The following is a 23,626-nucleotide window of genomic DNA, read 5'->3' as shown; positions in this document are numbered from 1 at the left end:
CTTCAATGGTACCTGTTACCTGTAGGATATATTCCAAACTCTGTGGCTGGGCATATAAAGCCTTCAACAATGTAATTAGAACTTCCCTGGTGGTCCAGTGGCTGGGATTCTGTGCTCCCAATGCAGGGGGCCCAGGTTCGATCCTGGTCGGGGAACTAGGTCCCACATGCCTCAACTAAGAGTTCGCATGCCACAACTAAAAAAAGATCCCGCATGCTGCAACAAAGACCAGGTGGTTCAGCCAGATAAATAAATTAATAAATATTTTTTTAAAAAACAACGTATTCATTCCTGTTACCGTTTTGCAACTTGGTTCCATTTCTCGCTTTATCTCCTGCCCTGGTCCTTACTCTACTTCATTATAAGTATTTGTTTATTTAATGAGTAAACAAAAGAATGGACTTAGGATCTAGCCCTATAAATTATTCCACTGTTTTCTGCATATGTGGTGTGACAAGATAGTATATAATTGTCAATACATGTAACAAGTTTGCTACTTTTGGAAGCATTTTGAAGTACCTGGCTTGCTAGGTGAAAGGATTTCCTATATAGCCATAAAATAATGCTATTCTCAATGTTATAATTCATTGATGTTTAATGTGATGAACTCAGGTTCCAAAAGAGACAGGGTGATAAGAACAATGACCCCTCCCAGTTGTTACAGAGAGGACTGAGCTGGCAATATCTGAATTAATCATTCCCTTTTCTAAGACTAGAATATAGGAAACACTTCATTTGGGGCATTTGAAAAGTCAGTATCTGCCTTCTCCCTTATGCTGTATGCTCCCCGAAGACGGCTTGTTCTGCCACTTTTGCACTGTAACTCTTCCATCTATAAACAGTGCCCAGCACATAGGCACTGCCTGTCTGATTTGCATTTATATACAGTTTTCAGAAGAAGCAGCGGTTGTCTCCTGTTTCTTCATAGTAATGCTGATGCACATAAAGGAGATTTATCTTTGAGATTTTACCTGAGTGACTTGTGCAGAATTTCCAGCTATGACTCCATTGCTATGTTCACAACTGTGGCAGGCAGATGATGAATGAAAAGAAGACTCTCATTGACAGTAGACAGTTTAATAAATGCGTATTTTACATCATTTCAGAATTAGTCCTAAGTTTGTGGACTACTACAATATGCTCTAAGCATTTGAACATTGATTCAGTGGGCCTAAAATCTTCTCTCCAGGAATCACTTAAAATCCTGTGGTTCAGAGGAAGATATATAGAAACATGACACACTCATTTAATTGTATGGTGTCTTATAAAAGAGGGAAGCAGTTCCTTCTAAAGCCTACTGAAGCAACTGGTTTGTACCCTGTTACAAGTGACCAGATTACCTTTCTCATTATCTTTGCTTGCCAAACCCAGGACGTTATTAATGAACCTAAAATGATCCAGTCCTTTTAAAAATCCAGCCACTGTACTCATCTCCTGACCTCTTGCTGCAGAGAATTCCATATACCCAACTAATGAAGTTATTATTAGATCTAAATTTACTGCCTGCTAACTTTATTGGGTGGCTCTCTGCCCTTGTATCAGAGAAGAGAGTAAAAGGGGAAAACTCATTCTCTCTTTTTTTTGGGGAGGGGGCTGCTTTGGGTCTTCGTTGCTGCGTGCGGTCTTTCTCTAGTTGCGGTGAGCGGGGGCTGCTCTGCGTTGCGATGCGTGGGTTTCTCATTGCGGTGGCTTCTCTTGTTGTGGAAGCACGGGCTCTAGGCACGTGGGCTTCAGTAGTTGTGACACACGGGCTCTAGAGCGCAGGCTCAGAAGTTGTGGCGCACGGGCTTAGTTGCTCTGCTGCATGTGGGATCTTCCTGGACCAGGGCTCGAACCCGTGTCCCCTGCATTGGCAGGCGGATTCTTAACCACTGTGCTACCAGGGAAGCTCCGGAAAACTCATTCTTTTTCACTGTGCCCTTCATTGGAATCCCTTATATAATTTCCTTCCTTTTCTTATTTTCATGCTTAAAAATGTGTTGGTTTGCATTTTGAGGGGGGCTAATTATTAGTGTGCTTTTTAAAAGTAGAAAGAAATATTGTAACAACAGCCTTTTCCATATTTACTGTTGGAAAAAACTAACCCTTACCCAACAATTGTGTGTTAATTCAGATTTATTTCTGGGAGGCTTCAATAATTATTGTGGTGGATCAGCATGCCTGTTTGCTGGCTTTTAATTCTGTCTCCGACAATGTCTCTTCTGTCTTCTGGCAGGTTGTCAAATACCATTAGGGGTCTTCGGTGATGTTTCATTGTTCATTCCATGTCTTTTATTTCCCTAGTAAAATTCTGGCTGCCTGTGAAATGAATATGATGCTCCTTTTTTTGTTTGTTTGCAAACAAGTAGAAAGGTCTATTGCTCTGTACAGAGAAAGGTGGCAAACAAAGACGTGTCACTGAAACACACTTGAATTTCAACCACAGCATCTAAAGCCTCCATTACAGTAGAACAAAGGACTGGGTGTTTTGTTACTTTCCCAGGATAAAGGGGAAGGAAACTGTATGAGGTCCCTTGGTGGCGCACTATTGTAGCATTAAAAAGTAATTTCGGTAAGAAGATCTTTATTATATTTTACTCTTGCTCAGTTCTCTGTAAAAGGCAGAAGGGGACTGAGTAGAAGAAAGACTGGATCACCAGCTCTCTATATATTCTATTAATAAGTCCCTCATCCCTAGAAAGTGCTAGACTTTCTAGAGATTGTATTGCTGCTGCAGAAGTCATTTTGAATTTGAAGAAAATAGTTCAGTTTGCTGAATTCACAATTTTTTATTTAAGTATCATCAACAAAGGGACTTTTCTCCTCTATCCATTTCTGAAATTATAACCCACAGAATATTGACCATTAGTCATGTGCGCTGTTACTATAGCCTAAAAGGCATTCCATTGTTCTGCTCAAATGGGTGTCCCTTCTCGGGAGCAGGGGAAGCCACCAGTTCAGAGGAACGCTGAACTTGGAGTAAATGTAGCTGGGAAATCTGGTTAAAGAGACAGAGCTGCAGCATTAAGCAGTCCTGTCCAAACTAATGAGAAATGACTAAAATCCATCTGTAATCATCAATATGGGCATCAAAGCAAGGGATGGATGTCCCGTCATAGAGCAGATTGCATGGGATAAGGGCAAAATGAGTCCTGGGATTAGGTTCTAGCTGAGGCCTGTCAAGACAGTATTCACAGTTGGTAGCCCCTTCCCAGGTGTCTTAAGGATTTGCTAGAGGTGGACTCCTGGTCTTCATTTCCCCAGCTTTCCAGTGCTATAATAAAACTCTTCCCACCTGAATTTACTACAGTGGTTTCTGTGAAGTTGATCAAATCCTGACTGATAAAGTATTTGATGCTGCAAATGAGGTGCTGTTGTAATGACGACCTGAAATATTTAGCAGTTGCTTAGCAGTTGGGCAACGAGCAGTAAAAGAACTGATATGGAAGGCTGAAAAGATAGTGGCACCTGTTGTGCAAAATATTTGAATAATACTTTATCATCTACTATATATCACAAGGTAGACTTTGCACCTTCTTGGCTTATAGCTGTAGGGGAAAAGTCTGCAAAACAGAACTGTAGTAAGTGTGTAGTTGCAACAGTGTACAAATTGTACAGTCGTGTGTTAGCTGAATTGGGAGTGTAGTCAGGAAATAATTATATTGTCTGAGAGCTGACACAAAAGATAGAAAGCATCCAGAGAGTCAGCGCCTTGAATTTTGGAAAAACTTGCTGCTTCTAGAGATTTTTTAGAAGGCTTTGAGTGACAGATGTCTAGCAAAACTTCTCACCTGAATCAAGGGACTCAGGGAGAAGGTCAAATTAAAAATGTGGATCTTTCTTTCATGTTTCCTACAACCTTAGGGTAGTCACCATTCCATTAAGAACTGTGTTTAGAAAGAATTTTGGTCATAGTTGCTAACACACAGAATTAGCTGAAGGCAAAAGGGTTAGAACCCTACTAAGTTATTGAGAGAATTATGTTGACAGAGAATCCATGAGCCTTTACTGATAAGACCTTTGTTCAACATGTAAAACAAGTTGGGCCTCCAGCCTTCCAGGACCAGGAGACAGACTTCAAAGACTGTGAATAGCCCTCAAGTAGAGCATGTTTCCTCCCCTCATCTCCCCTTCTTCAGATGCTGCCAAGGAGGATAATGAATAAGGAGGAGCCTCCCAGAACATGAGCCAGAAGCCACTAAGAACAATGGCCCAGGATGTTCCTCCTAGAAAGCAGAAACAGGGCCTGTATTAGAAATCTCTCCTGTTCCCTGGTTGAGGAGCAGAGATCTCACAGATTCTGCCAGAGTGATCTAAAAATTGCTGTGAAGCAATGACTGCTTGTCTCCTCATTCTTCTCCTTTGGATGAATTCTGTCCTTGTCTCAAGATTTTATACGTAGAATATGTAGGGAGCTTAAACCTTCCATTTTTAACTGAAAGATTACCAGGTCCATAAGAGCCACATCTAGACCTTATGGAGGCTAATATACATTGTTCTGAGATCCTGGATTCTAAGTGACTAAATGGGTTTCCTCCCTTGGGGAAGGGGTGAGTTCTGTAAGTAAGAAATCGAATGAAAATGTCTGGGGGTTTTACATATGGGCAGACTGTAGCAGAAACAATGTGAAATGTCATCACACACATTTCTTCTTAATAGGCAAGGAGAAAAACTAGATTCCCAAGTGTCCTTGCACATAGTTTGGGGCCATGGGACTGAGTTCTGGATAATGGAATGTGCTTCAAAGGGATGTGAGCGAAGACACCCTCTAGCGTTTCTTGTGCAGCCACAGTGCTTAGTGGTGTTGCGAGATGGAAGGAGCTGAATCAGGCAGTTACAGCCAGGCCACCAGGTTAGCCTTTACTGTGTTGTGCCACTGAGCTTGTCCTATCTGGGCTCATACACCATCCAACTGAAGCGAAATAGTCGCTACTTTGAGCATACAAAATTACATCATTCTATCCTGAATGAAATATACAATTTAATCTAAGGGTTTATCACTTTAGGTACATCTAACTTCCTTGTTGTCCTACTTGTATTACAACTATGAAACATGCACACCTTTAGATGACTATCACCACTTTCATTTTTCCATTATTTTAAATAAAATATTGGAGTAAAAATTGGTAAAATTTTAAAATTATTGTTCAAACCACTGTCGAGACAGAGGGTAACCTAAATTGTTGACTGGTAGGAAGGCTAAGTGAATACTTACTAGACAGAAGACATATAAAAATTCAACCCATGAAAGGCAATTAAAAGATGTCATTGTATAAGGTATCAACTGTGGTTTTTCTCAAAAAACAAAAACTACCCTCTAAAATAAATCATATATTAATTGTATTGCAGAGAGTAGAATCGGTAATTTTCTTCAAAATACTTTATAACTTTCTGGAAGTCTTGGTTAAAAACCTCTCTAGGGGAATTCCCTGGTGGCGCAGTGGTTAAGAATCCGCCTGCCAATGCAGGGGACACGGGTTCGAGCCCTGGTCCGGGAAGATCCCACGTACCGCGGAGCAACTAAGCCTATGTGCCACAAGTACTGAGCCTGCGCTCTAGAGCCCGCGAGCCACAACTACTGAAGCCCCTGCGCCTAGAGCCCGTGCTCCGCAACAAGAGAAGCCACCGCGATGAGAAGCCCGCACACCGCAATGAAGAGTAATCCCTGCTTACTGCAACTAGAGAAAGCCCGCGTGCAGCAACAAAGACCCAGTGCAGCCAAAAATAAATAAATAAATAAACAAACTAATTAATTAATTAATTAACAAAAAATCTCTCTAGGCATTGCTATACATAGGAACTCAAATTGGGCAGACCAGCACTGTTCAGTACAACTTTCTACAGTGATGGAAACTTTCTATATCTGTGCTGTGCAGTATGATAGCCAGTAACCACATGTGGCTCCTGAATAATTAAAATGTAACTAGAGCAACTGTAGAACTAAATTTTTTATTTGATTTGATTTTTATTAATTTAAATCAAAATAGTCTCATTTGGCTAGTGGCTACTGAACTGGACAGCATAGGTATAGAGTTTACCTGCCCGTTAGAGTCAACAGTCTGCTGCTCAAAATGGGAAAAAAACAGGTAACGTACATATACAACATCTTATCAAGGCTTATTTATTTCTGGGTATGTACACATTATACAAGGTCAACTTGAACAGCCATTTTACAAAGTGTGTTTAAGACTTAAGGCAAGAAAACGCAAATGAAGTTTTTTTTTTTAAATAAAATGAAAGTTGGTAGATTAACTTATGCACACACCCCACACATAGTTTATAGGCTAACAAAAAAATTGCCATTTAAAAAAATTAATAATTAAAGAATAATCATTTAGAATCCTAAGAATAACTCGTAATTGGGGAGGAAATATAACATGACCAAGGTAAACACAGACAAATCATCTGATTATTGACTGGAGAGTATTGTAGCTTTTCCTTTAACAAGAGTCTGAATAGCTGCTCTCCCATGAGGATGGGAACATTAAGTGTTGCAGAAGCTCTGACTATTAAAGAGTTGCTGGTCGTATTGATTTACACCCTCCTTCAGCTTCTTTTCCCCCACGAGGGGCCATTTGAAATATATTATGTTGGCATCAACTAGGAAGAAGGGAATAGTGAATGGTCATCCCTGCCATTCAGCTATTTTATAGGCACCTGAGACTTGGCCTCATGAGAGGCAAACTAGCAGACCAGCTCTAATTCTAAGTTCCCTGGAGTTTTTTCTTTTTTTATAAGCTATAAAAAGAGGCAAGAATACACATATGCTTAAACAATACAGGAAAATTACACATAGGGAAAGGGCAAGAGCAGAGTCAATGCTACTTCTATTTAGAGCCTAGCATTCTCCTCCCAATAATGATTTTTCTTCCCTGTGAACAGGAGTCCGTCAGATGGAAAACCAGGAAAAACAATTTCCTTTCCTTCTGACTCTTTTCCCTCCTGCCTGAAAAATCTCTAACTCTCTAACAGGTTTTTCAGCTAATGGAGAAAGCAAATTTGCCTTTTGCTGTGAGTGGGCCTTTCTGTATTCAACTTGGCTGTCATGTTCTTTCCACTTATTCTGAGTACTCAGGTGTGTCTGTCTCTTTTCTTCCCCACCGGAACTCTTTGCATAAAGATGACCTCTTCCTGAACTATGAAAGACCCACTGGAATAGCATTCTTTTGGTAAAATATACTTTTCGTAGGCCTTTGATGTTCGATTGAGACACATGTACATTTACTTTGGGAAAATAAAACAGTTGGTGGATCGGCTCTCATGTTTACATTTTAATTTAGGGTTTTTAAGAGAACATCTCACAAAGGGTTAAAATAAAAATTAAATATTAGAGACAAGCTCTGAACATAAAATTAGAACATCAAGTTCATTTGTTTCTAACCTTTTCCTACAGATGGTGAAACTGAGACCCAGAGCAGTTAAGGACCTAAGGCCAAATACAAAAAAGGAATGCTTGTGAAATCAGTTTCAGAAAATAGACACCATAATTCCTTATTTTCAGTCTTTATTGTGTAAATTGAGGACTGTTCTTACTGGGTCTTTATCGTCACATCTCTACATAGACTCACCATGATTGAAGTTATGCCATATCTGAGTCTTCTGGAATAGTCGATGCTCAAGGAATCATTATACTATGGACTGCATGGAAAATTTTGCGAAAGAGAATTTTACACCTTCATAGTGGGAGACTTTCTGGGACATCTCATTTTCTACCAGATTTCTCTATCCAGACTGATGAATATGCATTTGTTAATATTACCACAGTTCCCTTTGGTTGAAATTTGTTTCTACATTAAGCACTAAGGATACAGTTAAAAACAAACAAAACAAGGCAAATTACTGCCATTAAGCCTTATATTCATTTTTTAAACTGATAGATCGAGGTCCTACCTAGCCATTTGCTTGCCTGGGAGAAGCCTATCTGCTGACACTGTTTTATTGTGTTCAGAACAATAGGATATGATAGTGAAGTATTTTCTGAATCTCTCTAGTTTGAAGAATTTCCAGAATTGGCCAGCTCTTAGTGGGTCGTTGTGTATTGCTGAACCTCTAGGGGTTTTATTTTCATGTGATAGAACCCTCAGAAAATTTAAAGCAAAGAATGGAAATAGTGAAAATGTTATATTCACAAGCAAAAAAAGAAAAAAGAAAAGCAACTGCGTGGTCTCATCTACGAGTTTACTAGAATCCACTTAAATACTCTATAGTAGAGCTGGAAGCTAGATGGCCAAGCTGTGTTCTGAGCTGCAGAACTGTCACGTATATTTTTCTCACAGCATTATAGGAATGGGTCTGGAAGACAAGCTAAGGACTTCAAGCAGTGCCAATAGCCCAGATACCCGCAGAGCTACACCTCAAAGTGCCAAGAGAAAATCCATTCATCCAGCAATAGCTGTGTCTGTTTGCAAATTAATTTACTTGAATAAATTCCTATTCCCCAGAAAACAAATTCAGAGAGGACACATACCCTGCTGATAATCCAAGTAAAGTGTGTTTTACAGATGGGAGATTAATATGGCCAAATGTTTGATGGCACTTTCTTAAAAAAAAAAAAAAAAAAGTGTTCTTCCCACTAATAAAAAGCAGCTGTGAAAAAGAAAAACGAACAGTGGATGGTTGTTTTAGTACAGGAAACAGTATTTTAGAAGTGGAATGGCCTATCATAACTCCTGATTTGGGGTGTTTGTTGGCATGTCATGACTCGTATTTGTGTGGTATGTGTGTGTGCTGTGATGGACACATGAGGGTGGGTTATGAAAACAGAAACGGTTCTAGTTAAGAGCAGATGAAAGCCACTAGTAAACCGCCCTTCCTCGCAGCCTCCTCAATTAAAGGCACATATTTTTATCTAGTAAAAGTGTATTTGAGTTAACAAGCTATCTTTCTTTTTGTAAAAGTACCCATTTTTACCTTCAAATCAATCATTGCTTAGTGTAGTCACGTTACTCTAATGTGAATAATTCCTCCTAACACCTAACTGAGATTATTCCATTGAGGAGCAAGAGAGTCTGGGGGACTGAACAGGCAGGAGGGAGGGAACCGCAGGAATAGACAGCAAAGGGTGAGCATGGGACACCAGGGGGCCAGGAAGTGAGTGAGAAAGAGCATCAAAAATGAGATGTGAAGAAACCAAAGGAAACTTCATCCTTTTGGCCAACGTGGCATAAACCCTTTTCCTGAATACACTTATGTCTGCCTTTAATAAACTGCTAATAGTCAATCAAGTAGATAATTTTGACCACGCTATGAAAAGAATAAATTCATAAAATGCAAGGTATAGGGGTAAAGGATTATGTAATAAATGGAATATTCTTTTTGTGAAAGAGGTATATCTAAACTAATTGGAGCCAAAAATAGTTTAAACTAATGATAGTTCACATAGTACAGGCAAATTTGATTTTTAGGATAGTTTTTTTTTTTTTTTTTTTTTTTTTTTTTTAGGATAGTTTTAATAAATGGTGTTTTATTACATGCAAGTGCAGACAGTAACTAAGAACTAAGTTTGTAATTAGCATATCAAATCCCCATTAGGGGTAAAATCACCTCTCTAGAATCAGGCAGGCCCCTGCCTGCTCTTGGCAATATTCCTCTCCCTTCCATGTTTCCCGAGACTTACATCCTCCGCAGGCAGAGGGAAGGGCTGGGAACCAGGTGGACAGATCTCATTATGGCTGGTTCACATTCACTGAAGCCCAGGCACCTGAGGTCATTTCTCATCCCATTATCTAATATCCACATGACTCTGTGCACCAACTTCCTGGACCCCGTATCCCATCTATCTTTACCTTCTGAACCCCTTTCATAATTGCCTTCTGAAAATCTCCAGTATCTCAGTGTCTGCTCTGATTGTTTCCTTCACCTTCCTATTTTAATGGAAACTTGGCTCTTCCCTGTGCTTTACCATGAAGTCCTCTCAAGGGGTAGCTGTTTCTTTCCCAAATACCACACCCCGGTAGATATGAAGGTGAGGTAGGTATTCTCCTTGATTCCCATTGACATTCCCAGACCACGTGTTTGTTCTCCCTAAAAACATGCAGAATTGAATCTCATATCTATACATTATCCCTCCTTAATGCATCTACTCCTGTCTTTAATCCGTCGATCCTACCCCCTTTTTCACATTCCTTCACCTACCTCATGTCTTCCTGTCCTTCTTTACCTAGCTTAAATCCTATCCTCAATCACTGTAATCACTCTCTTGCATACACTCTTATCTCCCTTGCCCTACCCTCACCTTGTTGCACCTGTTTGGTCAACTCCCTTGGCTAACCCTAACTCTTCCCCTATTTTGTTCTAGCACACAAGGAGTCAAGCATTGCTGGAGAAAATCACACACCATGTTCATAACCAACTACCTTGGTGGGCCCTGAATGCTATCTGGCAGTATTATGCTGTATTTCCTTACTTCATTCATTCTTAACTCTGCTGGATGACTATATTCATATCTTGTCCTGTTTCCTCTCATTTTCACTCTGTAACAATGTATATACACTCTACTTTTTTTGCCAGTCCTATGAGATAACTGGTCGTGGTCCCAGCTAAGCCTTGCCCTTCTTCTTGTGTACTAAATATCATCCTCCCTTATCTACTCACAGATATCCCTCCAGCAATTCTCATTTCTTTCTCCTGCAGCAGTAATTCTTCCCCTCTCTGTTGAATAACTTCCACCAGCCTGTAACATACAATTATCTCTCCAACCTTAAAAAAATTTTAAATCCTCCCGCAACTCCACTTTCCTCTTTTGCTCCTTACCCCATTTCATTCTTTTCTTTTATGGCAAAACTCCTTGAATGGGATTTCTACACTTGCTGACTCCAGTTTCTCTCTTCTCCTTCTTTCTTGAAACCATTCCAATCAGGCCATCATTCTACCACCTCATTGAAATCACTCTTATCAAAAGTTGATCCTTGAAGATCACTGTTGGATGGTCTTCACATAGCTAAATCCAACGATGGAATCTCAGTCTCTATCTGACTTGATCTCAGAAGCATTTAGCACAGTGCATTACTCTCTTCTTGAAACTTTTTTTTCATTTGACTTCCCCAAAATTACACTCTCCTAATTTTTCTCATATTCTTCAGTTGTTCCTTCCCTGTCTTTTTTTCTTTCTATTTTCTCCTTATCCTGATCTCTATAATGATGGAGTTGCTCTAGACTTAGTCCTTAGGCATCTCTTTCCTGTGTCTTTAGGTACCATATCCACTTGGACATCTAACAGACATCTTAAATTTAATCTGTCAAAGCTGGACTTTTGCTATTTCACCTTTTTCTTCTGACCCTAACCTGCTCCTTCCACAGTATCAGTTAATGACTACCTTATTTTTCCACTTACTCAGGCCAAAAATCTTGGAGTTATCTTTGCCTTCTCTTTTTCTCTCATACTCATTATTGAATCCATCAGCAAATTATACTGGCTCTATCTTCAAAGTATATGCAGTGACCACTTGCCCTTGTTCATGACAACATTATCACTCACGCAGGTGACGGCAACAGCCTCCTAACTGGTTTTCCTGACCCTCTGCAGAGCAGTCCTGGAGAAACATACCGCAGAGCGTCATCTCTCTCCTTTGACGGAATCCCTCCAAGGGCTCTCCTCTTAGAAGGCATAAAAGCTGAAGACTGTGATGGCTTCAGGCTACTACATGGCCTGGCCCTGCCTGAGCTCTCTGATCGCTTCTCCCCTCACTCATTCACCTCCAATATACTGGCTTCCTTGCTGCTCTTTTCTGTTGGCTAAGAAACCTAGAAATGGCACATAGTAAGCACCAAGTAAATAAATGTCAGTTGAATCAGTCAGATAGAGCTTGAAATATATTGTTGCTTACCCAAACACATACAACAAAGCAGTTATGAGTTTGGATTTAAATTCTGAACTACCTGTGCCCCAAACCTATGCTTTTTCCTATGAGTCATGCTGTGAATGGTGCTGCTCTTACTTTTGGAGGAGGGCTCTGAGTTGATCACCTTAAAATAATGACCAAAAACAGGTTTTCAGCTTTTAGGGTTCTTAGAAAACATTCTTTCCTGACTTTACATTTAAACCATAAAAAGGCAGAATTATCAGATTATTTTTGAAAGTTTGTGTTAAATATTTTGACTCTTTAAGAGTCAAAGCATCCACACAAGGCAAGGCCATGGTTGGCTTTTTTGTTTTTGTTTCTCTTATGGCAGACTTGAACTGTATCTTACCCCCTACAAACACAGCCAGCAATTATCTTGTTTATTACAACTCTTTTTCCTTAGAAAAGAACATAGGTTTCCTACCATTATTGAACCTGTTATAGATTTTGGTTCAAAGAAAACCTTTTGAACTTATAATGGGTTTTGAATTCATGAATCCTGAAATGAATTTATGGCTCCTGAATAACCTGTCCTAGACCTGGAAAAAGGAAAGAGTGATCCGAGCACAGATAAGCACATTAACCACAGTTTCAACAAATAAGCACTGAGTCTTCCAACTGCTGCCATCTCAGAAAAGAAGAGTCAGAGGGCTGCTTTTCTGTATTCGTATTCATAAATTCTCCTTGGAATTAGAGGACATAGGGCTTTCTATAGTTAAACAGGTTATATCCAAGCAAAGGGACGTATATCACACAAGGTGAGCATGTCTCTCAAAGACAGGGTGCATTTTCCTTCGGTTCTAATTTTCTTTTCTTCTCTTCAATTTCCTCCCCCTTCTGCAATGACTTCCCAACAAAAGCAGCTTCCTTGGAGAGGCTGATTTGGAGTCCTAGCTGTGTTGTGACTCTGGGCTCTACAGGAGTGACTTTTCTCTCCCAGCTGATAATTTTGTCGGGGGACCTGGTGTGAAAAGTATTCTTCGGTGCCAGGCTCCCTGCTGCTGAAGGACCCAGCCTCTGAGATGAACGCCTGGGGTTATTTTGTTCTCCTGGAGTGCTTGTGGGGTCACGTGGTGTCTTTCTTTAGAGAAGAGACTCTCCGTTGTTGTTTTAAACAATACAGGAACTCACTCAGGGGCCAATGAGGAAATGTGTTTGTGGGGAAACAATTTATTATTTTAAATGGTATTTTTAAGAAGGATAACTGGCCTTTTTCTGATCTTTCTTGAGGAAACTGCATTTCCATTTCTCCCACAGACTAATTCAAGATAAATGAATTTGCAACTTGAATGCAACTCATGCCCTTTGGATGCTTCCTGGCTTCAATGATGCCTGTTCCACGAGAACCACAGACTTTGGAGCTCTAGAGGGCATGACCAGTAGCAATGATGGCAGTGTGGTGGCTGGAGTATGAGACTCAAATGCAGATTGCGAAGCCACACAGTGGCTTCAGGGCCACTTCTTAGACCTCATTTCAGAGATGGCTTTGCAGATTGGAACTACCTGATACGGAATTATGTGTCAGGCTTACCCTCGCCTCACGCTGCAGGCAGAGGCAAACAGGGGGAATGAATGACTTCACTTTTCACTTTCATGTTTAATTGAATTAGATGATCAAGTTAATTGCTTGATTTGGAATCTTGTAAACACAGCCTGTTTATCCAAAAGGTATTTTAACTGCTTGACTGGCATTGACATTTGTAGCCTAAAGAAAAGAAGAAGAAGAAAAAAAACGAAAGAAAGAAAGACAGCTGGAAAGACACTATGCACATCAAAGGGAAACACATTTTTTTTTTTAAATTAAAGTAAAACACCCACTGTAAAGGAAGCTATTTCTGTATTATTTGGCTAAATTCTTAGTATTCTCTGAGTCATTATCTCCTCCAGTGACTTCAAAGTTAGGGGTCATAGTATCAACTGGGGTTGGGAGAGGGTTGTTAGGACACAGCTAGCTGGGTCTCGCTCTTAGATTTCGGGGTGTGGTAGGGCTGGGATGGAGCCGAAGAATGTGCATTTCTGATAAGTTCCCGGGAGTTGCTGATGCTAGTCTTGTGGCCACCCTTTGAGAACCACTGATTTAATCCATTGTGCAAACTTTCTCCTTCCTGGGGTGTTTATTACAAATCACTTGTAGGATGATATGCTTAAGTCTTTGAGAGACACAATAGTCCTCAATAATTTATAGGATGTATTTTAATCACAATTCATATTTGATATTTAACTAAAATCTGATCGACTTCAAAGGATATTTTAGAGGCGTGAAGTAGGAGACAGCATAGAATAAAGTAGTGTTTCCCAGACTTAAGAAATGTATGAATCCATTTAAGTTATTCGTATAATAATGCTAGTTTGTATTGAAAGAAACTGGGTGGAAGCTCATTATGCTATAAATCTATAATTTGTATTTATATATAATATTAAAAATATAAATATATACAATTGCATAATAAATTATGTAAATAAGCATAAATGTACGTAATAATATAAAATTATATTTTAATATAATTTGAATTGAGTTGAATTCAAACAAAAGTATAAAAAGAAGTTCAAATAAGCAACCTTAACGCGGCTAGTGATGCTATTTTGAGGAAATTAAAGCAATACTTGCATTGTAACTATGGCAGGATCTTTCTTCAGCATATCTCATACCACTGTGAGTGTGTGGGGAGACCCACATCTTCCACCTTTTTAATTTTAACTTCTGAGAAATACTCATTCAGCCAGTGTAACATGCCATGATTTGGCCTTTCCTTCATTTATTACATCGTTTACGTATTAGGTCTGCCTGTTTTTTTTTCTTTCCCTAATCTCTCAACAATTAGAATAGTATTATCTAGTGCCAAAGTAAGCATCCATTTATTCAAAAGTATTTGTATTTGTTTTGTGAGTGCCTCTTCTTTCTTTTTCTTCTTTGAGGCACTGTTATAAATATGGGAGAAAAAAATCCATGTGAGGAACCTGCCCTCCAGGAGTGGGGGCCCAGTGGGGGGCGGAAGAAGTAAAAGACCAGACTGGAGAAGTAGATCATGTGTTCTCATAAAGTGAGGTAAAGAGTTTAGATTTTCTTTGAATGGCAGTAGGAAATCATTGGAAGATTTTGTTTAGGGGACTTACATTATTTGACAAAGAATCTGTCTACTCCATGGAGAATGAGCTGTAAAGGGGGAAGATTGGAATGTAGACATGGACCTTAAAACTGTGACAACACTTCATTTTAGCTTTTCATCCAAGTGATGCACAACATACCAATATGCTCATATTAACTTTTAAGATAATCATCAAAATTCAAACATATATAAATTTATCAGGTGTGTAGGGAGAATACAAGTTTTCTACCACATCTGTATTATAAAACATTTAAAAATATCATGGAGAACTTGGAAGTCTCTCAGTACAGCCTCAGGATTTGCGTAACATTCTGTTTTAGGAGAACCAGTAGTACAGGCTTTGAAGTCAGACCTGGTTTCAACACCGGTCAGGCCACTTAAGCAGTTGTTTAACCTTGCAGGACCTCTTTCCTCCAAAATGGGACTAATAATGTTTCTAACTCGGAGCTGTTGTGCTGTGTACGTAGGGGTGTCAGGAGCATCAAGTCACTGCACTGAGCCTTGGGATAGTCACTTTGCATATATTTACATACATTTAAACAAAGATGTCAAGAGAAAAATGTAACACAAAATAAAAGCAGGCTAAACACTTCAGAATCAAGAGGACCAGGGCAGTTATAATTATCGTAGGTAAGAAAAGAAAACCAGGAAATTAAGACTGGGTCAGGATGAAGGTGTCTTTCTCTCAGTCTTGGCTTCTTCCTACTTAGGCTTTTCAAGCATGCTATTGAGAGGAAACTCTCAGTAAGGGGGAAAAAAAGGCTTTGCAACTCTCTGAAAGGAATCAGTTTATTTCTCTGTAGCTATTTTGCTTTGTAGATAAGGATAATTTTCATTCAAGGGGCTAATCCATTGTTCTGATTTCCGTATTGAACTCCAGGGCAACCCCACAGTTGCATCATCAGTGAACCACTGAACTCTGCCACGTGGTGGAATTATGATGGTAGTAGTTTCATAACCATTTGTTAATATCTGCGCTGCTGACTTCCATTGCTTTTAAATTATGCCACAGTCCTAATGATTGTAATGTCATTCTCCTAAGAATGCTTAAAAGAGACATCTCCAGATAGCCCTGTGAGGTGGGAGCATCATAGTCAATTTTCAGAGATAAGAGATGGGAAATGGGGTAAGAGAGGAGGTGAAATTGAATGTATATTCTAAACTCTTTTAATACTCTACATCTCTGATAAAACTTTTTAATAAAAAAGCTTTATTTTAAATACTATTGCAGAATATATATTTACAAAGAGTGAAACCAAGAATTCTTATTTTGTCCAGATAACACCAGGTCTGTTCAGTTGCTACACTGTCCTTGCAATTACTTTTGTGATGACAGTGAATAAACTTAGCTCCTCCACCAAATATGCTTAAGGATAATTTCACACCCCAGTGCAAGGCAGCTGCTTCTGTCATGGCCAGTGTTTAACAGCTCAGAGCGAGAGCACATGGGAGCATCAGAAAGGAAGCATAGTAGACTATTTCAATTTGAAACCATGGCATCAAGAATATTGTGTGTTATCTCCACATTCACACTTTTTTTCCCCCACTGAACAATTCCAAAGGGATAATTCTAAAGAAATCCTAGTTATGGTGTGATTAGCAAAATATTTCTAATAACTTTTTAAATAAGTTGGGCTTATCAAGATCATGATAAATTTTGCCTGGAGTCTTTTTCTCTTTTCATTTTTAAATTCAAGTATGTTTTGAGTGTGTTTTCATTTCATTTACACTTAGCCTATCAGGCTGTAGTATTCCAAGAGTTGTTTGAGGTTGGAGAAGTTCTATACATTTTTTATAAGCCATGTTAAGCGTTTTTCTTTGAACCATAAAGTTGTATTTTTGCCATCTCGAAGTGGAAATCACTCTGTAAAAATAACATAGAGTTCCTAAATGCAAAATCACTAAGAGGGAAAAAAATGTATTGCAAATTTTTTGTCATCCAAGAAGATGATACCCATCTACAAAGAACCAAAGGGTGCTCCATTCTTTAATAATCTCCGGAGACAGATGGAATTTGTGGAAGGCTATCATCATAGCATTGAAGCAAACAACCGGTCATCTGATGGTTCTGTCAGAAGATCAATATAAAGTTACAAAAAAGGGGGGAGGGTGAAATTGCTATTCAGTATCATGCCTACATTTCTCTTCCCCATCTAATTTTGTTGATGAAATCTTTCACTTTTGAGGTGGCATATATATTTTACATAAAAGGATTGAAATTCAGCAGCTAATTCAGTTTTTTAGTCCCCTCTTCTTTTCTTTCCTTTTATCCAAGAAACTAGCCACTGTTTCTTACTGATGCATTTAGATATTTTAAAGCCAAGGGTAACCTGGACAAGGGCTTATTTTCAGTATTTTCAAGGAACAAGGTTCTATCATTAGCGTATAGACCCAGAGCTTTGAATGATAGGGCTTAAAATTTTTCACTGATGAACATGTAGATTTTACAGTGGAGAAAGTGAACCTGCCTACTCTGATCTAGGACAGGCCTTGACAAATAAAAATCCAGAGAGTGCATCTACCATGGGAATGGGGGCAAGACAGGAAAGCGGGAAGGCAGAACGAGGCCTACTCACAGTCATAGAGGCCCTCTCAGTGGTGGTCAGATATGGTTTTTATTTTGGGAACTGCAGTCCATTCTTCAGAAATGTTCTTTAGACAAATCAGATGCAAGAGTCATGGTTCTGGTTGTAGAAGGGGGATTGCAGGAAGGACAAAGGTCTTCCCTGTTGCCTTCTTTCATTTGCCCTTCAGCGACCCCTCCTAGCCAACCCCAGCATTCCTGAGGGTTAGTCTGACAACCACTGTAACTGATGCCAACTCCCTCATTTTACAGGTGAGGAAACCTAAGGCAACAGAAATGCAGCAATTTTTATCCATGTGACACTAATTAATATTTTTTGGCAGAAACTAAGTTATTTCCATTGCACTATGCCAGAGGTTGACAAACTTTTTCTGTAAAGGGCCAGGTAGGAAACATTTAGATTCTGTGGGCCATCTGGTCTGTGGGGATTATTCGACTCTGCTGTTGTAGTGAGAAAACAGACACGACAACACATCACCAAATGGGTTGGTTGTGTTCTAATACAATGTTATTTATGGAAACTGAAATTTGCACTTTATACATTTTTCATGTGTTCCAAAATATATCCTTACAGTCTTTTTCAAAAAATTCAAAAAAGTAAAGATCATTCTTGGCTCCTGGGACTATACAAAAATAGGTGTCATACTATATTTGGCTTACAGACCATAGTTTGTCAACCCCTGTACTATACCACCTCTTTATCCAACTTAAATGGTACTTTTCATGCACTACCTTAAAATAGTGTAGATTTTTTTGGGGGGGAGGGTCCATAAAAGTGTCATTTTTTTCCCCATTGATGTTTCGCATTCAACCACTCTGCTGCCCTGATCTGTTTATCCTTTGTATTTTCTCCTCCACCCACATCTGATTTCTCCATAGTTTTACCTGAGGGTTCAGAGCAGTTTATTGAAAAGTTTGGATTCTCACGACTGTTTTGCCACTGAGCATGTGAATATCCATTCACTAAAAATCAGAGCCAAACTTACTTCGACTTCCTGTCCATATCCAATCCTTCCAATTTCAGTGATGTTATTGAGTGAGAAGACCTGGTTTCCTGCCTTCTCAATTCTCATGATGCTGTTGAAAGATACACTCTACTTCGTTTTCTCAGCTGTTGTTCTCCTCAGCTGGATTTTTCTAAAAGGATGAGGGTCAATAACAACAGAAGCAGCAACATTTATAATAAGACTAATTAAATAATAACTGACATCTTCCAGCAACCATTATGAGATACAATATAACATAATAGTTAAGGGTGTATAATCTATCTGCAGACCTTCTAGGATAATCCCAGCTCTGCCACTTTCATCTGTGTGATGTTGGGCAATTTATTTAAGTTGCCTCAACTTCAGTTTCTTCATATACAAAATGGTGATGACAATAGCAGTATATTCCTTATAGAGTTTCAGAACCAAATGATTTAATATGTGTAAAATTCTTTAAACAGTGAGTGGTAAATGGTAAGTGCTATAAATATAGCATTGTTCAGTGCTCAGATTGTTCATTGTTCAGATTCAGTTAAAATCTAGGCATTGTCTGTGTATATGATGAAAATAATATTTAAAATTATTGAACGCTTACCATAGAAATCAGGCAGTACTCTAAAGTCTTTCTACACATTGAATGGTTTAATTTTTAAAATAATTCTCTGAGATAAGATACTATTGAAATGTATTTAAAGATGAAGGAACTGAGATAAAGAGAAATTATTGCAGCTAGCCCAAGGTCACATACCTGGTAAATGGTCAAGTCATTCCTGAAAGCGAAATAATTAAGAGTGAATCCTGAACAGATGTAGGTTGAAAAGTTCATATGATCCTATAACTGAAGTCCAAGTGTCAGGTGAATTCAGGCTTTGATAGTTCCTGGAATAGCAAATCTAAGAGGCATCTCTTGAAACCTAGAAGAGTGAATTTTAAAGAAAGACAAGAAAGTACTGCTTTACATAGTGGGCAGAAAAGCCATGGAATTTATTACCTCAAGAAGCTGTAGAGGCTTCTAGCAGCCCAACCTAACCATGTAAGATTATTTTTGGGGGGAGGAGGAAATCAGTGTATTTCCCCTGTCCTACATACTACTTGTTAGGTTAAAGAATGACAGTTTGAATAAAATATTAGACTGGTTTAGAATAGTAATTTTATATTATTTTTGCCTTAGTAAGTTTTATTTTCCATTTTTAAAAAAGTTTCTCCCCCTTGCTTACACTCTAATCAAATGGTGGCTCTCAGAACAGCAGGAGGTGGGAGGATACCTCTAAACACACTGGATCCCAGCTTAACAGACTCTGGTGTATAACCCCAGATGGAAGCCTCTTTTCCCATCCTTGTCAAGAGCCAGCCTCAGAAGACTGACAATTAACTCAGGATCAGAAGGGATTGTTTTGAGAGCATCTACAAAAATTTAAACACCCCAGTGGGACAACTACAGGCATTTTAGACAATCATGAGTTTGAAATCTAGGGGCACATTAATATGTTATTTGGCTCAAAATGTTTCCCACTGTGTTTTCTTGCAGTTTGTAAAGACTGAAACTTCAAAAGACATTAATTAATTGCTGACAGTTTTACCAACATGCAGTGGGAAAAAATGAACAAAAACTAAAACGATTTCGGCTAAACAATTGTGTTGTTGAAAAATACTTTTTTCACCTTTAGGTATAAAGCATTTCGTTGTAGAGTTTTCAGATATTGCCAAGGGTTTACACATAACTTCAGCCTACACAAGCATAATTTCCTTCTTTCCCTCTGGTGCCCGGTTATCTTCTCCTTTACCATTAAAGTCGGGTAAAAATAATGTCTTGATATAATAATTGGTTGTGAATCAGTCATTTCAGTGAGTTATCTTGCTCCACAAACCTGCTTTCATTTTTGTGGTTCCTACTTTAATAAATGATATCACTGGAGCTAGAAACCTCAGAATCAACTCAGAATTACCCATAGTCTACCAGATCCACACTGGCAAGTTGATCCTACCTTGGGAATACATATCTGATATCACCATAGCCGCTGAACTTACCAAGATCTTGATCATTACAGTAATTTTTAAAGACAGCCTCCATGCCACTTCTTTTCAAAAGCCTTCTTTAAGCCCTGAGTAGAATTAGTTACTCCATCATCTGTATTTTTATAGCGTATTAAAAAAAAATTAAAACAAAGCCATAAACAGTCATTGGAAATAGATAGGAGTTTGAGTCTTAGCTCTGCCACTTACCATAAGCAGGTGATTTAACTTCTCTGAGCCTCAAAGCATATCTGTAAAATATGGAACCAGGAGGTTTTTGTAAAGATGGAATGAGCTAGCATAGTGGTAAGCATATTTCTGGTGATCAATAAATACTAGTTTTCTTCCCAATATTCACTACAACCTCTGTCACCTATGTGTGATTGTGTGTATAAGTGTGTATCTTCTGTGAGCTCCTTGAAGACAGGAACCTTGCAGTACATAGTAAGTGTCAATAAACATTTGTTGAATTAAGTCCTAATTCTATGTCTTTCCTTCAGTTATATTAACACTGTAGTCTCAATAAAATTATTTTTTTATTTAAATAGATAAGTTGAATGACTTACTTTATTAATTTTTATTATTTTACTTATTTTTTTCTCCAAGAATTTGATGGGAAAATCAATATGTGATTATCTGAGCTATATCAATTAAAATAATAAAAATGAAAACAATGAATAAAAACATTGAAAACAATAGCAGTAATAGGTTTCTTTTTTTAAGTCAGATGTTTGGCATCATAGAAACTACATATATATATGTGTATATATATATATATATATATATATATATATATATATATATATATATATATGTATATATATATATGTGAGTGTAACTATAAAAGTAATTTTTTTTAAGGATAGGTATTCCATATTTAAAAATATGGGCCTTAATGTTAAAATTATAGCTAAAAGCGCTAAGAGCCCAGATCCATTAATATTAGAAACAAGTGGTAGAATCTAATGTCAGGAACTAATGACTCCATAATATAAGGAACATATTTTAATTGAAAATAAAATCCATAGCCTATTTGCGATCAGTGCTTTAATGGTTGCCACCCAGGAATGGAAGGAGGAACGAGTGAAGAGAGCCCTTTCTGCACAATAGAACTTCTCCAGTCTAAGCCAGTTGACTTCAATAGGGCAAAGCTAACTTTACGTGTACTGTAAAGAGAATCCCATTTCTGAGAATGTGGACCTTTTTCCTGTGACTGCATCTCCCTTTCTCTAGTAGGTCCCCAACAAAAATATAGCTTCTTGAGGGCCAGTGTCATATTCTACCCTGCTGCTTACTGTGCCTTGGTCAGGCTGCATATGTCCTAAGCTCCAATAGCTACCTAAAAATATCATGGTTTCTCTTTTGTGTCTTTTGGTTACTTCATCTTTACTGCATGAATGGGCCTATTTCTCCCAGTGCCTGGACTTTATTAAACCAGTATCTCTCTCTCCCTCTAGTTGTCCATAGAATACTACACAGATGGCTGCATCCCTGTAAGATTTCAGATTTCTAGGGGAAAGATACCAATTTGTGTCTCTTGTAAGCAAGAGCATCTTGTGATAATTTGTTATCCATTATGTATTTTAGCAACTTTTTATTTTGATACCATTTTTCACTTGCACAGAAGTTGCAAGAATAGTAAGAGGAATTCCTATATACCTTTTCCCCAGATTCAGCAGCAATTGTTTACTTTTTGTTCTGTTTGCTGTGTGTGTGTTTACATATCTATATAGTCGACTAGACATCTATATGTATGTGTGTATGTACATATGTATCTATCATTTATTGACCTATAGTGGAGTCTTGTTATTTGTAATAGTTATGTTCTATAAATCTTCCTTGAACACTGAATTAGTGAATACTGCATCTTTGCTCTTAGAAGAAATACAGGAGTATATTCCTCTGAATCTCTGGTCACAACCATTTTTAATCAAGTGATCAACACATAACTTTGTTTTGTGTGTTTCTGTTTAAAGACACCTTATTTAATATATAAATATAATATTATTACTTAAAATATTTATTGATTTATTAACAGTATAATCAATATAATCAATAATGTCGATTCATTAACATTGAACTTTTGACCAAGAGCACTATAACTCATGTCTGAAAGAAGATTATGTAATGCACATATTTTCTCTGTAAGGCACATTATAGCCTTCTTGAACTTAGGATCACTAGACACCACTTCTGCACTGCAATTGGGGGTCATTTTAAACATCAAAATCACCACCAAAAAGCACAGAAATGCAGAAAAAGTGGCACTAAATAGACCTCGAAAAGGACGTGTGTTTACAACATGAGGGCTCAAACAAGAAGGCCAAGTGTGTCCTTGTTCTGCCTCAACCGGGAACATGCAAGTCAGGAGACTCAAATTTTTTGCTGCTCTGCCCATGCCTATGAATGATTGGTAAAGTACTGTGCGTATTGATTTTTGGGTTACAAATAAATACAAAGAGTAGGCAGATTCACAAAATTGGATTCTGTGAATAATGAGGATTAGCTGCATATATATTTGACCCATATATTTATGTGTTCATATCTTTTTCTGAACCATATGAGAGTAAATTGGAGATGTATCTATTTACCTATAAATGTGTTTTTTCCTAGGAGCAAAGACATTCTCTTACAAAACCAGTACAGCGATCAAAGTCAGAAAGTTTAATAGTGATAAAATACAATCTATATTCCATATTCATATTTTATCAACTGCCCCAGTAATGTCCTTTATAGATATTTTCTTTTCCCCCCAGGTCTAGAATTCAATGAAGGATTATGCATTTCCTTTAATTTTCATGTCTTTCGTCTCCTTTAGTTTAGAACAGTTTCTTTTTATTTGTGTCTTTTGGTGTTGATATTTTAAACAGTTATTTTGTAGAATGTTCCCCTATTTGGGCTTCTCTAGTGTTTCTTCATAATGAGATTGGCGTAATACATTTTAGTAGAACTATCACAGAAGTGTGCTGTAATCATCTCAATGCATCATATCAGAGGTACGTGCTATCCTGGTTTGTCCCTAGGGTAAGGTGGTGTCTGCCAAGTTTTTCTACTATTTTCCCTTTGAAATTAATAAGCAATTAATGGAGAGGAAGTTACTTGGAGACTATACAAATA

Source organism: Eschrichtius robustus, chromosome 14 (assembly GCF_028021215.1).
Source record: "Eschrichtius robustus isolate mEscRob2 chromosome 14, mEscRob2.pri, whole genome shotgun sequence".
NCBI lineage: Eukaryota > Metazoa > Chordata > Mammalia > Artiodactyla > Eschrichtiidae > Eschrichtius > Eschrichtius robustus.
This window is presented reverse-complemented; position numbering follows the sequence as displayed.